The sequence below is a fragment of the Chinchilla lanigera genome, unplaced genomic scaffold, assembly GCF_000276665.1.
Source record: "Chinchilla lanigera isolate Chin_1 unplaced genomic scaffold, ChiLan1.0 scaffold00020, whole genome shotgun sequence".
Lineage (NCBI taxonomy): Eukaryota > Metazoa > Chordata > Mammalia > Rodentia > Chinchillidae > Chinchilla > Chinchilla lanigera.
In genome coordinates, this window is record NW_004955421.1 from 19,295,175 (window position 1) to 19,309,897 (window position 14,723).

Sequence of the window (14,723 nt, forward strand, 5' to 3'; positions counted from 1 at the left end):
ATCCAGCAATTCTATTTCAGGAATATATCCAAGAGAATTTAAAGCAAGGACCTGAAGAGAAATTTATGTGTTCACTACAGCACCATTCACAAAAGCCGACAAGTGGCTAACCTAAGCAACCCTATCCATCAACAAACGAGCAGATAAACAAAATACTACTGACCCCCATATACAAACACACAATAGAATATTGTTCAGCCTTAACAAGGAAGGAAACCGTCACACGTGCTACAACATGTATTACAGTGGAGGACGTCCTGCTAAGGGAAATAAGGCACATATCCAAAGATAAACACCAAATTACTTCCCTTACATTTGAATACCTATAGTAGTCAAGTTCATAGACACAGAAAGTAGAAGGTGGTTGCTGAGGGGGAGGGAAAAACGAAAGAAGTTGTTTGATGATGCAGAGACATAATTTTCAAAGAGGACGAGAGTTCTGGAGCCTGTGGGTAATATGGATACAGTTAACATTGTGCAGTGAACTGTACATTTGAGAATGGTTACGATTGTACGTTTTACGGTGTGTGTTGTAATTAAAAATAATAAGAAAAACACAATTTTTAGTTATTCTTCTTCAGGGTTATATTTAGTGAGTCTAGGGTGGATCCAAAAATGTGCGTATTGCTCCTTCTGCTCAGGAGGAGGGCGCCCACAGAGCTCCTCCCGCCGACCCGGCCCCACCCGCTGCAGACCCAGCGCCAGCGGCTCCCGGGCCACGCCCAGCCTGGCCTCGGCCCAGCCGACCGCGGAGCCCGCCGGCTGTTCCCGGGCCCTTCGCCTTCCCCGGCGGCCAGTGGCCAGGCTGCACCCGGCATTTTGGCCTCCACTGTGGACAGCGAGTGACGCAACGAGGGTGCTGCCCGAGTTATGGGGACCCTGCCGGCTGCTGACAAACACTCAGTGGAGGTCACTGATTGCTTTTCAGCGCCGCACAAGGAGTCAGAAGATGAGGCGGCTGTTGACATGGCATATGCTAAGAATATGTATGAATCACGCAAAAAAGTCTCTCCAAATGAGCGCATCCCGGGCCGGTAGCCACAGGCCATGACATCGAACAGCGCTCTGTGCTGATCCGTGAGTACAGCAGCCTGGCCCCTGACCCCACTCACCTTACTGTGGACTCTGTGGAACCCTATGAGCATTTCGGCCACCGTCAGCACTTTAATGGGTGTCCCAGGGAGGACCGTGGAGGTGACGTTCACACCACTGACAGTGAAATATGTGTGTTATGACGCAGAATGTGTTGTAGTTGACCTGAGTGTGAAGACCTGTTTCAGCCCCACCCTGGTGACCTGGCCAGTGACCTGCACCAAGTTGGGGAAGCATCGGCCGGCATCTGGGATGCCCTACGCACAGTGTTGCCATATGCAGAGAATATCCTGGAACTGTACATGAGCACTGTGAAATGTCTGAGGGTAAGAGAAGTCATTACTCGAGGAGTGAGGGATTTATTACATAATAGAGTGAAAGGTGAGTGAAAGCAACTGGGAATCAAGAAAGCCTGGATCCTCATTCTGGTTCTGAAATACATGACTGGGCAACAAATTCTAGGAGTCACAAGATGTAGATCTTAATACATAGCCCATCAGAATGTCCTGAGGAATCAGTGGATTAATAAATGTCAGTTTAACACTTGCAGAGAATAGTGCTTCGTATATAGTAAACATAAATAAGTGGTAGGTACTGTTTTTATTTTAAAGAAAATAGTACAAAAAAAAAGAACAATAGTAAAATAAAAACAAAATAAACAAGGACATTAAAAATGATATGGGGTTTCAAACCAAATGATAGGGATTAACAGTGGTTGTTATATTACATACTGTGATCTTCAGCGAAGTTGCCCAGATTACCAGATGTAGAATAGAAGATTCATCAAACCATTAAAGGGAATAAGAAAATAATAATTTAAAAGAACATTAAAGACAATACATAGTTTCACTAGACAGGATTGCAGGAATTCACCAATGGTTGTTGTACTGCAAATTGTTGTCTTCACATAAGTTGCTCAGATTACCAGATATAAGCATGCCAAATTGGTAAAAATATAAAAAAAACCTTTTAATCGTTAGCTGTTCCCCTCAATAAACCATCAGACATCAACAGTACAGTTATGCCACCAATCCTTATATATATGTATTATATATATTATATATATATAATGCCTTAGTATTTTCTTTTTCTTCTTTCCCTTATCCCAGAGCAGTAGGTACTTTATCTAAGGCTAAACAGTTTGAAAATAATGAGTACCAGGAACCCAGCTCTGGATCTCATTTCTGGTTCTGAAACATGTAACCTTAAGACACACTGTACTACGAGTTATATCAATGGTAATGATATTTTATTTATTTATTTTTTTTTTGGTAATGATATTTTCTTACATGTAGGGAACATGTTATCTGCAAAGTAATGGTTATACCAAATTCAGAGATTAAAAATAGAACACAAGATGGGAAGAGGGTTGATCACAATTAAAACAGTTTTGTGTTTTTACATTTTGTGTGTGCGCAGTTCATGTGTGGAGTATAGTCTTAAAATGCATGTTAAAATTTCAAAATTAATTACAGGAAATGCATACAGTATATTATGCTAAATACATGCAGTATATTATGCTCTAAGTGAGGTGTGGAATAAGAAAAAGGAACGTAAATTTTCTAAAAAATTGAGAAAGGGACATAGAAAACATGCATGAAACAAAATTAGATGCTGAAACATTTAAACTACATCCATCAAAAACCTCAGTAAATGTAAAAGTATTAAAGTAGCCAGAGGGGGAAAAACACCAACTATCAAGGCTAAACAAACCCGAGCCATATGATGTTTACAGAAACATTTAAGGCAAGGACACAAGTTGTCCTTGCAGCTGTAAGTAACAATAAGAGTGAATTTTAACAATATCATTGGATGAAACAGGCGAGTCTCAGAAAGCAGTGCACATTGTGGTACTCATAAAACAGAACAGAGAGTGAAAGAAAACTGCTACGCAAACATATGTATATACACACAAGTGATTATTGTTACCTATAGGAATAGTAAGTTACTATAAGTAATAACCAAAGAAATTAGCATTCAAGGGCTGAGAGTGTAGCTTGGTGGTATCACACTTGCCAAGCATGTGCAAAGCCCTGAGTTGGTCTTCAGCACAGCAAAAAAGAAAAGAAAAAATGTAAATTCTCCATAGCAGTTAGGAATAAAGCTACCATAATACTTTTTAAAAGACCTGATGGAATATATAGTTTTCTCATTAACAGTGTGCCTATGGCCGGCCAGCAGCACCATTACTCAGGCTTGAAAGGAACTTATCCAGCCTATGTCTTTGCTCCAGAAGGCACATTAGAGCACTCTTGCACCAGAACATTAGGAAACATGCTGGGGACCCACTGTAAGCAGTAAAATCCACACAAAAATGGAAAAATAGCGTGAGCCAAAACAAGAAAGTTAGGTTATTGGCAGCAAACCCTTGAAGGGGTTATCAATACCCTAGCATCTCTTCCTCTTCTTTCTGCTGTCAGGCTGACATAAGGTGAACAAGCCTCCTTCCCCACTTGCTACCACCATGGTGCACTTACTTTGCTGCCACCAGCCCAACTGAAAAGGTCAGAAAACATGCTCTTGAATAAGACTCAGCAGTATTTTGAAAGGTGTCAGTTCTTCTTAAGTTAAATTATATAGTTGTCATAATTCTAATAAAATATATTGAAAAACAGAAACAAGAAACAAACCCCAAAAATGTGTGCATTAAAAACTGCTCTAGCTCTCCTGATGACCCAGCCGACGTGGGAAGTCTGCCCTTTACATGGCTTAAACCAGTGTGTTCTCTGTTAACACTGAGTGTACGGAGATCTTAAAGTTGAAAATGCCTTCCTACAGTACACTGTCTGGCAAGTCTTTCCTTCTGACAAAAAAAAATTGAAACTACAAAATATTACTTATCTTTGATCATCTGTTTTTTTTTTTCTACAAAATAAATATGGAAATACCATGAGAAAATTTTCATGCAAACTGCAAAGTTACTATCTTGAACTTTCAGGATTAAAAACTCATCCATAATAGAAGTCAGGACTGAAAAATTACAGTAAAACAACACAGAACTTGAGCAGATGCTCCTTCCTGATTCATTCACTGGTTTCTTCTTTCGTTCATGGAGAGATGGGATAAATTCAAGGGGAAATGAGGGAATGCTGCCTGTCAGAGAAGCAGTTCACTCAGAAAGTCTCTGAAGTCTAGCTTCCCTGGACTTTGCTGTCTTAACTAAAAGAAAGCTTTGGACACAGAGAAACCTCCACTGAAAAACATTAATGCAAAGAAGCCAATGGACTTAGAAAAGGGCCAGTGGAAAGCAATGCTTCTTAGTCTATGGAGACTCAATTATAATACAAAAGGGAGATCTTATAAAACTCTTAGTCTTTTTATGGGGCAATTATAACTAAGGACCCACACACACCAGTCTCCTATAGAGTTGCAATGTTTAGAACAGAAAACATCCCATCCTCTAATTTTTTTTTTTGAGTGCATGTTTTAATTTTATACTTAGTGTCAATAGTGTACTAGTATGTAAGGGCTTGCATAGAGACTAGTTAAATAGCTTCACATACATTGAGAGTGCGTTCTCAGATATTTTTTGATGTAGGTGATCAGCATAAATTGATGTAGTCCAAAACTTCTGTATTACAAGGCTTCAGAATCATCTGGAATGCTTGCTAAAATGCAGAATGCTAGGACCCACATTCAGAGATATGGATTACACAGGGCTGGAGAGGGTCCTGAGTATTTTTTACCAGTTTCCCAAGTGTTGCTAACATGGCCTATCCAAAAAACAACAACCTGTACAACATCAACCAGTTACAAAGCCTTCTACAGTACTGGGAATCATACATTTTTAGTCAAAGATTCCTTGTACAAGCATAAATGTTGTTGAAGGTCCTTTGTAATTTACCTATTGGTAGATATTGACGTTTACTGAGCAGAAATCAAGAGAGACAAATATTAAAAGTATTTCAATTCATCTCAATATAGCCAGATTAAAGTCTCCATGTTAACATAAATAACATATTTAAATGAAAAATACTTATATTATCTAAGATAAAAATGAATGGTGGCAAAGACAGAGGCTGATTGTGTGATATTTAGACTTCTGTAATGTGTGGCTTAATGGAAGAAAACAAACTGAATTCTGCAATCTGTTGTAAGGCGTTATTTTGTTTGATATGTACAAAAAAAGTCTGTCCTCACACAGATATTTAAGAAGAAGATGCAGGAGTCTATATGATAATATTATAGTAGTAAGATAATTGTGAATATTCTTTTTTAGTATTAAAAACTTAGAGTAGCAGTTTACTGAGGTTTAATTGCAGTGTAACATTGGAATCTAACAATGAAATTTTTCACTCAGTTATTTAAAAATTCATTGGTCTATTTTGTACTTTGAATGATATTATATCCATGCAAGATCAGGAATTGCTCACTGGAAATTATTGGCTCATAGAGGCTTCAAATGTTGACATATTTCATTGTATAGTATTTAAAAAATGGGTTTTTAAAAATCTTGCTACCAATCACAGAAAAGTCTTCAATAGTGGGAATCTCAGCCTAAAGTTTTCCAAAAGTTTAATTTATCACTTGAAAGCTTACGATTTATCACTGGCAACAAATAGTAGTCTCATTTTTTTGTTGTTTTTAAAGAAAATACCTGCCAAATACCTACAGTGTGTGAATTTTTTTTTATTTTAAAGACAGTAGTAAATGAGAAACAAACAAACAAACAAATAGAACAGTAGCAGCATACCAGTATCACAGACATAAACAAATCAAAGCATGAACATTCAAAGTGATATAGAGTCTCAAGACAAAATAATACAAATCAACAGTTACATTACGTATCACTATCCTCAACTATGTTGTTCAGATTACCAGATGTAAGAATGCAAGATTGCTCAAACCCTTATAGGGAATAAGAAAATAATTATTGGATACAGCATTAAAGATACTGCAGAGTTTAGTGTCCCACTGTTCAACTTGCTATTTTATCAGTTATAATACAGGTGACTCACATTCTGTCATGTTAAATATTTGTGTGCTCAAGAGTCTAGATTAAGCAAAATTAATATTTTTAAACCACATTACTAGTGAGATTCTCAAGAAAATGAACATTGTTTTATTTTATTGTGAGCATGTAGATGGGAATGATACAATGGCTAGTATATTTTGGTACCACTGTCTTGATTTCCCCTAAGGCAATGGTAGTTATAGCCGTCACTGCTTTTGTACCATTAGTACAAATGTCAGTACATGGGGAAATGAAAGAATATTTTATTATTTTTTGAAAATAGTTTCGAACAAGCAGACCCTCTACAAGAATCTTGGAAAATCACCAGGGCAGATGGACAACACTTAAGGAGCTGATAGGCATTGAAAATCAAATTGCAAATGAAATTTGACCTGCACAAGTGTTTTCTTTGGTTATTCCCCTGATTACAAATTAAATTGAATTAGCTGTAAACACTTAATAAGCAGGAGTTTTCATTTTGAAATCTGGACTATTCTATGTGGATCACAGAATGCAATGCATTGGCTCTTCATTCCTTCCTGGTAATCATGGGCATTTATTACCTTTTGCATAAGACAGACTTCATCTAAGTTGCTGAAATCCTATTCACTTTATTTCACCCATTACATGTACCTTCTGTTACAGCTTGGATCTGGAGTGCTCCCAGAAGTCTCCTGTGTTAAAGTTTTGGTCTCCAGCCTTTGGGGTCACTGGGAGGTGGTGGACACATCAGGAGGTAGGGCCTAGCAAAGGAAGTTAGAGCATGGGGGCAGAGCCCTTGAAAGGGATGCTGGGAACTTGGCCACACCTTATTTTATTTCTCAGCCACCATGAGTTCAGCGACATTCTCATCACACATGCTTCACCACGATGTGTGGTGCTGCCACTCCCATAGCAACAGGGCAACCAACAACAGACTGAAACCTCTGAAACTGTGGTTTATTTAAGGTATTCTGTTATGGAGATGAAAAGCTAGCACACTTTCACAGGTACAAAACAATTGGAGTCTAAACATTCTGGTATTACAGTCATACCTTGTTACTTAACTACTCTGAAACTTGTCAAATTTGGTATGTGACACATTTTGACAAAATTCTGTCCTAGTACTTGTCATTTGCTTGATACTCAGTGTGCAAGCTCTAACTCGTCCAGTGTCGATTGCCTTGTGATTCACTCCCTTTCCAGCAAAGCAATTTGTTTGGTACTTGTCATTTTTGGTACTTGTTATGCCACCTGGATCCAATTAACAACAAGTACTGAGGTATCACTGTAAATAAATAAAATAATGACCCCTCTCCCCACCATCATGGGAGCAACACTGAGCCTGAGGGGAGCCTTGGGATCTTTGAAAATGACAAAATGAAGAAGCAAAATGCAGCCTCAGATCTCTACCCCACTCAGAACAAATCCAGGAGACATAGACATACAAGAGCTTGGACGTCACAAAACTGAAATTTCTGAAATGATAGCAACTGAAGTAAAGAGACAACTCCGTCAGGCTATAGAGGACATCAGATCAGAAAGTCTCTCAGATAAAACAAGAAATGACAACAATAATGAAAGAATTGCTCAGCACATCTGAAGAAGACATAGAGGAGAAAATAGAGGAGCATAGAAAAATGATGGAAACCTTGAATGAGCAATATAGGATAGAATCAGAATGCACAAAACAGATTCGAAGAAATATCCAAGAAGTTAAAAATTCCATTGAAAGCTGGAAAATCCACTTGAATGAAACTGAAGATAAACTTTCAGACCTTAAAGGCAGCACTGCAGCATTGCCGAAGACTAAAATTAGACACATGTCTATCACCATGCACTAAAGTCAAAATGGATCACAGATCTAAACATTAAAATGGAAACACTAAATCTACTGGAAGAGAAAGCAGATAGAAATCTTGAAGACATAAGGATAGGTAGAGAGTTCATGAACAAAAATCACACTGCATGGGGAAATGCTTCAAAGAATCAATAACTGGGATCCCATTGAAAAGTTTTTGCACATCAAAAGAAATCACCAACAGGGCAAAAAGAAAACACACGAATTGGGAAAAAATGCTAGCCAGCTGTTCCGCAGACAAAGGACTTCTATGTAGAACATATAAAGAATTAAAAAATATCAGGACCTCATAATTCAAAGATCCAATCCAAAAGTGGGCATCTGAGATGAATACATGCTTCTCAGATGAAGAAATACAAATGAAAAATAAATATATGAAAAAATGTTCAACATCATTAAACATTTGAGAAATGCAAATTAAAGCAACACTGAGATTCTTTCTCACCCCAGAAAGAATGACTATCATCAAAAAATCAACCAATAACAAATGCTTGAGGGGTTGTGGGGAAAAAGGAACTCTTCTTCATGGTTGGTTGGAGTGTAGACTGGTGAAATCACTGTGGAAATCAGCGTGGAAATGCCTCATAAAACTAAGATTAGAGGTCCCATTTAACTCAGCTATTCCCTTTCTGGGAATGTTTCCAGAAAAACTAAAAACATCATACAATGGGGATATATGTTCACCCATGTTTATAACAGCACCATTTGTGATAGCTAAATCTTGCAAACAACCCAGATGTCCATCAACTGAGGAATGGATAAAAAAAGACATGGTATTTTTATACAATGGAGTATTACACAGCTATAATAAAAGATAAATTTGAGGATTTTATAGGTAAATGGATGAACAAGAGTCCATACTCAAGTGAAATAAATCAGACCCACATGTGTAAACACTGAATTTTCTCCCTATTGTAAGAACTTGAAAGAGTAAATGAAACTTGAAAGGTACAATAGATAGTATGAAAGGGAAAGAAATTGCTCCAAGAGAAGGAACAACTGGGATGAGGAAAAGAAGAAAAGAAAAAAAGAAGGGAAAAATATGTATGTATATACAAGGACAGCTAGGGTAATAGTACTGCTGATGTATGTATATTGGTTTATTGAAAGGAACTGTTAATGCTTAATTTTTTTTTTTGACCAATTTTGCATGCTTATGTCTGGTAATCTGAACAACTAATTTGAAGACAACAATATGCAATATAACAACCATTGTTGAATTCCTACCATTCTGTTTAGTGAAGATCTGTATAATTTCTAATGTTTTTTATTACTTTTTAATCTCTTTAACAATCTTGAATTCTTACATCTGGTAATCTGAAGAACTTCATTAAAGATAACAGTATATAATGTAACAACCATTGTTAATTCCTATCGTCTTATTTTGAAATCTTGTGTTTTTGGATGTGTGTGTTGTTTTGTTTTTGTCTTTTTTTAATTGTTTTTTTCTCTTAAAAAATAACATAAAAACAATGAAAATCAAAGTCTTCAAGTTAGACTTATGGGAATTAAAATCCCAACTCTTCTGCCTGCTAACAATGTGGCTTGTGAAGTGGGCTCACTCTTCCTTAGTCTCAGTTTTCTCATATTCCAAATACAGATAATAGTAAGTGAGTTATGAGGATTAATCTACATTACTGAAGCACTCAGTTCAGAACCTGTTACCTCTATAGGCACAAAATAAATGTTAGCTTTGCTAGTGATGTCAGTTATAACAAAACCATGGACTGTATGTTTATAATAACTTTATGAGGTATGTGATCCCACTTTCGAGATAAAGAAAACAAGCCAAAGCAAGGTTAAACAACTTTCCTTAGATCACACAATCAAAACAGCAATACACCTGATATCACCACTTGTAATGCTTTGAAAGCTTGGTCCCCAGCCTATGATGGGAGTCAGTCAAACATTTAAGGAGTGGGACCTCACTGGAGGAAGCTAAGTCATTGGAAAGGAATATTGGGATATTGGGACCTCGGCTCCTTCTTCTCTTTTTGCCTCCTAACTGGCACAAAGTGAGCAGTGTCTTTGCCACAGGCCCAAAAGCAACAGAGCCAACTAACTATGATCTGAAACTTCTGAAACCAGGCACCAATATAAACTTTTCTTTTTTATAAGGCAGTTTCTCTCAGGTATTTTGTTACAATAGCAGAATGTTGTTTAACACGAATGTGTATCCTACATTGTTCTTCAGAATAGCAGATGAGGTAACAGTGCCATGTACCATACTGCTTTCACCATATTGCTCATACTGTGTAAGTATCTCATGGGTTTTAGTTCATTTTGTCTTTATAAAACCCTATGATGGAGGTAATTTATTTCCATTTACACATGGAACAAATGAGCCCTGTGAAATTTAAGGAATTTGTTCAAGACCAACAATAGAGCTGGAACTGAACATAGATAGGGCTCCAAAGTTTTATTCTTAGCCCTAAATACTGTCTTCCGTGCATAATGCCAATAGATACTGGAAGGTGGTTACATCATCTCTATGGGTCACTGTGATTACTAAAGGTTTGTGGGTAGGCAATGACAGGAGAATATCCATCCTATTTATACGCGCCTGTGGCTGTCACAACACACAGATGCTTCTGTGGAAATCATCCAATGCACACCAATAAAAAGAACAAGCACAAACACCCACAACTTTCTAAATGGTTCAATACAATGAATTTGTAATTTATCCCATCATCCTTTTTGTTAGAGAAAACAGTTTGACACAGACATAAATGTCAACATTTATAGAAATAAACACACACTCCCACCTTTAGAAGCATGCCACAATTTTTGAATCATATAACAAAGCATAATTAACTGGTTTTGAAAAATTAAAAGGCTATGAACATGGTTGTTTTCTTCTTTGTCAAAGCTAGAGGTTTTAAATAATGAAGGAAATTCACAGTATGTTTAAATAAATAAAAGATTTTGTTTACTTTCTGGCTATAATTAGAGCCCCCTGAACTTTGTCATAAAGTACTATCAAATTCCCGAAAATCTTTCCTGACAATATAATATCTGGGATTTAGATCACATTTCTAGGCAACTGACATTCTCTCTTATTTGCAATTAAATTCTGAAGTTTTCAAACACTCTGTGACCCAACATAGCATTTCTATCTTTTCATAAGTCTGAGAAGCACCTTGAGGATGACCTTCCTTGGGTTAATTGGATCCCAAAGGGTCTGTACTTTTGCTATTTTATTTCATTTAGTCCTTAGTTTACTGTCAAAATTTACTGGAAATAAAACAATACAATAAAATCACATTTATTTTTAAACAGTTTCAAAAAGAAGCATACAAAAACACATAGATGATACCAAGAGTGCTCAGAAATGCCACGGAAAGCCCCAATCAAGATGACACAGTGTCAACCAGTCAGATGTGAAGTCAGGTATTCATTTTTCCAAATGTTCCCGGGTCAAGACATCTAGACAGTTAACTAAATGCTTACCTTTTCATGGGAATTATTGGGGTGTTAACAATAATGCATGTCATCATTGTTAGATGCTTTGTCTGGTGAGCCATATTAGATAAGTACAGTGCTTTATCTCTTACAACTACCCTATGAAAAGTATATTAGCACTGCCATTTTATAGGAAACCAAGACTAAGAAAGACTAATAAACTATCTATAAATTACAGGGATACTAAATGGTAAGGCTGAGATCTGAACCCAAGTCTGATCTCATAAGCTAGACTTCACTGATTTTGGAGGCATTGTTCAGCTCAAGGGTTACAAATGGGATGCCCAGGGACCATGCAGGTGAACTTATGAACTTAAGGTGAACTTATGAACGAGATCATGTTCAGACCACAGGGAGTGCCTAGAGTTCCTAGCACAGCAAAAATTGGAAATTGCACACCCTATCTGATAACTTTCATACTCAGAGATCTGAAAAACACCATGTAGAAAAATAAAAACAATTGCCTGGTTTGTTCAGTTTTCTACTTTGCTCTGTTGTGTCCACAAAACCATGCAAAAACAATCCCACCAACATGAGTTTTTGCATCATTTGTGAATTTTCGTTTAGGCAGCTGAAACATCTCAAGGAAATTATCAATGAAGGGCATCCATAGTTTACCAAATTTGAGTGAAAAATGGGTTAAAGTTTAAAAAAAGTAGTGATTCGAATGAAAATGTGTTTCTAAAAGCTCCTCTTGCATACTTACAAAGTTTTTATTATAGCAAGATACTCACTTTAATATTAAAATTTCCCAGGAATTATAGTTCAAGGTGCTAATCAGTGATGAGCTACCAGGCATCTAGTGTGGAAGTCTCAAAACCTGGACATCCAGATTTAATTGACTTGATGCAGCATTCTTCATCAGGGATACATAAAGCCTTTCACTGTAACTAAAATTCACTTACATTTATTGACATGTCAGAGAAAGGAAAGAACTGAAATGTGTTGGATGCACATTGGTAAAGCCTGATGCCTGGGTTTCCAAACTTCATGGGAGCGCTGAGTAAAGTTCCATCAGGTACATTAGTCTTGTCTAAATCCTGACTTTTTCAGTAGGGGGAAAAATGGATTGACTGGTTTTTTTCCTAATTCTCTAAGGAAGTCGGTGACAAAGTAGGAAAAACATTTAGATTTATTTAGGCCACTTACGTAAGGAGTGTGGATGGGGTAAACCAGTTAAACAGTGGTTATTTTGAAAACAATTGGCTGGAGATTAGTTAACCACCTGGTGAAATCTGTGGGCAGGTTGATGGCAGTTGCTTTTCTCCTAAAGTTGGCTTGAATGTGGTAAGGTGATGGAGCTGACCACCAAAAGAGATTGTGCAGCCTGTAGCCTTCCCTGTGGAAATCATCAACAGGAAATGATAGTTATTTGTGCTGTATGGGCTAGAGGCTGGAGATGCTGGCGATGGTAGTCACCACTAGGCCCTTTCTCATCTGCTTCGCTTGTACAGATATGGTAACATCCACCTCCATGAAATTCCAATAATTTCCCTTCCTATGCCAGAGCACGTGTTGCCATGGAAGGTAACCAAGGCCTGGGTTAAAATAGCCCTTAGATATGATGCTTGCCTTGAAATTAGACCCCCAGCAAGCAAATTGTTTCCTTTTTCCCTGAGAAGATTTTAAATCCAATTTATCTGAGATTTCTATTTAAACTGAAAATACTGTATCATCTCATGGAAAGTGAAATCCATCTCTTTAGAAATAGGAGGAGGAGAAGGAAGAAAGGGAAAATGTGGGCCAAGTGTATGCAGATTAAAACTTGCTTTTTCAAAGCTTTTGAAATATGAGAAACTAACTGCCTGTAAGATTAATGATGGGATTCTTGGTTCAGAACCCTTCTGTTTAACTGCTTTCCTGGTTGCCTAATAAGCATCTCAGACTTAATATGTCTAAACCCAAACTCTTCATTCTGTTTCTGCCTAAGTCTTTCTCTCTCTGGCTTTACTCATTCAGAAAAGGGAACTTGCATCTTAGCTGCTTAAACCAACCACCGGAAATCATCTCTGACTTCTCTCTCGACTTCACCCTCCAAATTCCATTCATAGGACTTTATCTTCACAGCAGCCTCCAAATTAACCTGTCTCTGCTACTATTATCCAAGACCATCTTCTTTTTATCAAGACCCTGGAATAACCTCCCACCTGATCCTCTTACATCGGTTCTTACTCTGGAGATTTCATTCCCTTCTCAGTAGCCACAGTGATATTTCTAGCACTCCACTGTCCAAAATGGCAGTCACTAGACATATGCACCTTCAGAATCTTGGAAAGGTAGTTCTTAATATGATATACTAACAGTCTAAAATGTGCACTGCATTTCAAGGATTCAGTATAAAGAAAAAAGAAGATAAACTATATTATTAATAATTTTTAAACTGATTATATGGTAAATGACAATATTTCAAAAGCATTTAGATTAAGAAAATATATAAATTAACTCCACCTGCATCTTGCTCTGTTTTTAAAATATGGGTACCACAAAATTTACAATTATGTGCATGACCTATAGGCCTCCTCCTACTTTGTCTGGTTTATACAACCACAAAAGGTATTGTCCTCTTAAAATCTTAGCTCTTGCTTTTCCCTGTGCTCTGAGAGCTCTGTGCCAGGCATTTGCCTGTCATGGCCCAAATAGAATCTTTTTCAAAGAGGTTTTCTCTGAAGAAGCTCAGCTGAAATGAAGTCCTGACTTCTCTGGCCACATCATCCTATTTCTCCTTCTTCATACCAATCAGTATTTTCTGACGTCATACTCTTCATATATTTCCTGCCTCTTCCTCCACTTCCACCTACTGCAGCTGGGACAGAAGTCCCACTATGGGAGAAGGATGGATGAGTCCACAGAACTTCACAGTTACAGGCTATCGCTAAGCACACAGCAAGTGTTCAGCAAATACTTACTGAATGAATCAATGAACAGTGGGGCTTAGCAGTCTATGAGACATTACAGAGATCAGGTATGAGTAGTCTGTGATTGATTTTCAGGTACGGGGTTTGAGTTGAGTAGTTTTGAAAGATATCAGTGGAGTCCTTTTGCCCATAAACTCCAAAAGTATTTGTCTCATTATAGAATATGTACAAGGGATGAGTGGAATATGATCTGTGTTTAAATCAAAAAATATTGTTACAACAAAAGACTCATTCCCTTTAATTCCCCTCAAAATACTCCCACCCACTTTGAACACATTTTCCCCACTGTTATCACCACTTTCTGAAACAGTTCTGGACATCCTCTTTCTTTCCTGCATGTTTTCACGAGATGAGATCAAATGTGAAGATGGCTGAGTGCCGGCCGACAGCACAGCAGGCTTGTAAAAACATTGCAGCCGTATCCACCTTATTTACCAGGTCTGGAACTGCACAACTTTTG

General features: G+C 37.5%; 1 protein-coding gene and 1 pseudogene across 2 annotated transcripts in view; one reads left to right on the forward strand and one right to left on the reverse strand.

Moving 5' to 3' along the window:
- Fam19a1 (family with sequence similarity 19 (chemokine (C-C motif)-like), member A1) overlaps window positions 1–14,723 on the reverse strand; it is a 485,469-nt gene that overhangs the window by 45,740 nt on the left and 425,006 nt on the right. The window lies entirely within an intron of this gene.
- Window positions 1–14,723, forward strand: part of LOC102025807 — a 70,261-nt pseudogene that overhangs the window by 21,504 nt on the left and 34,034 nt on the right.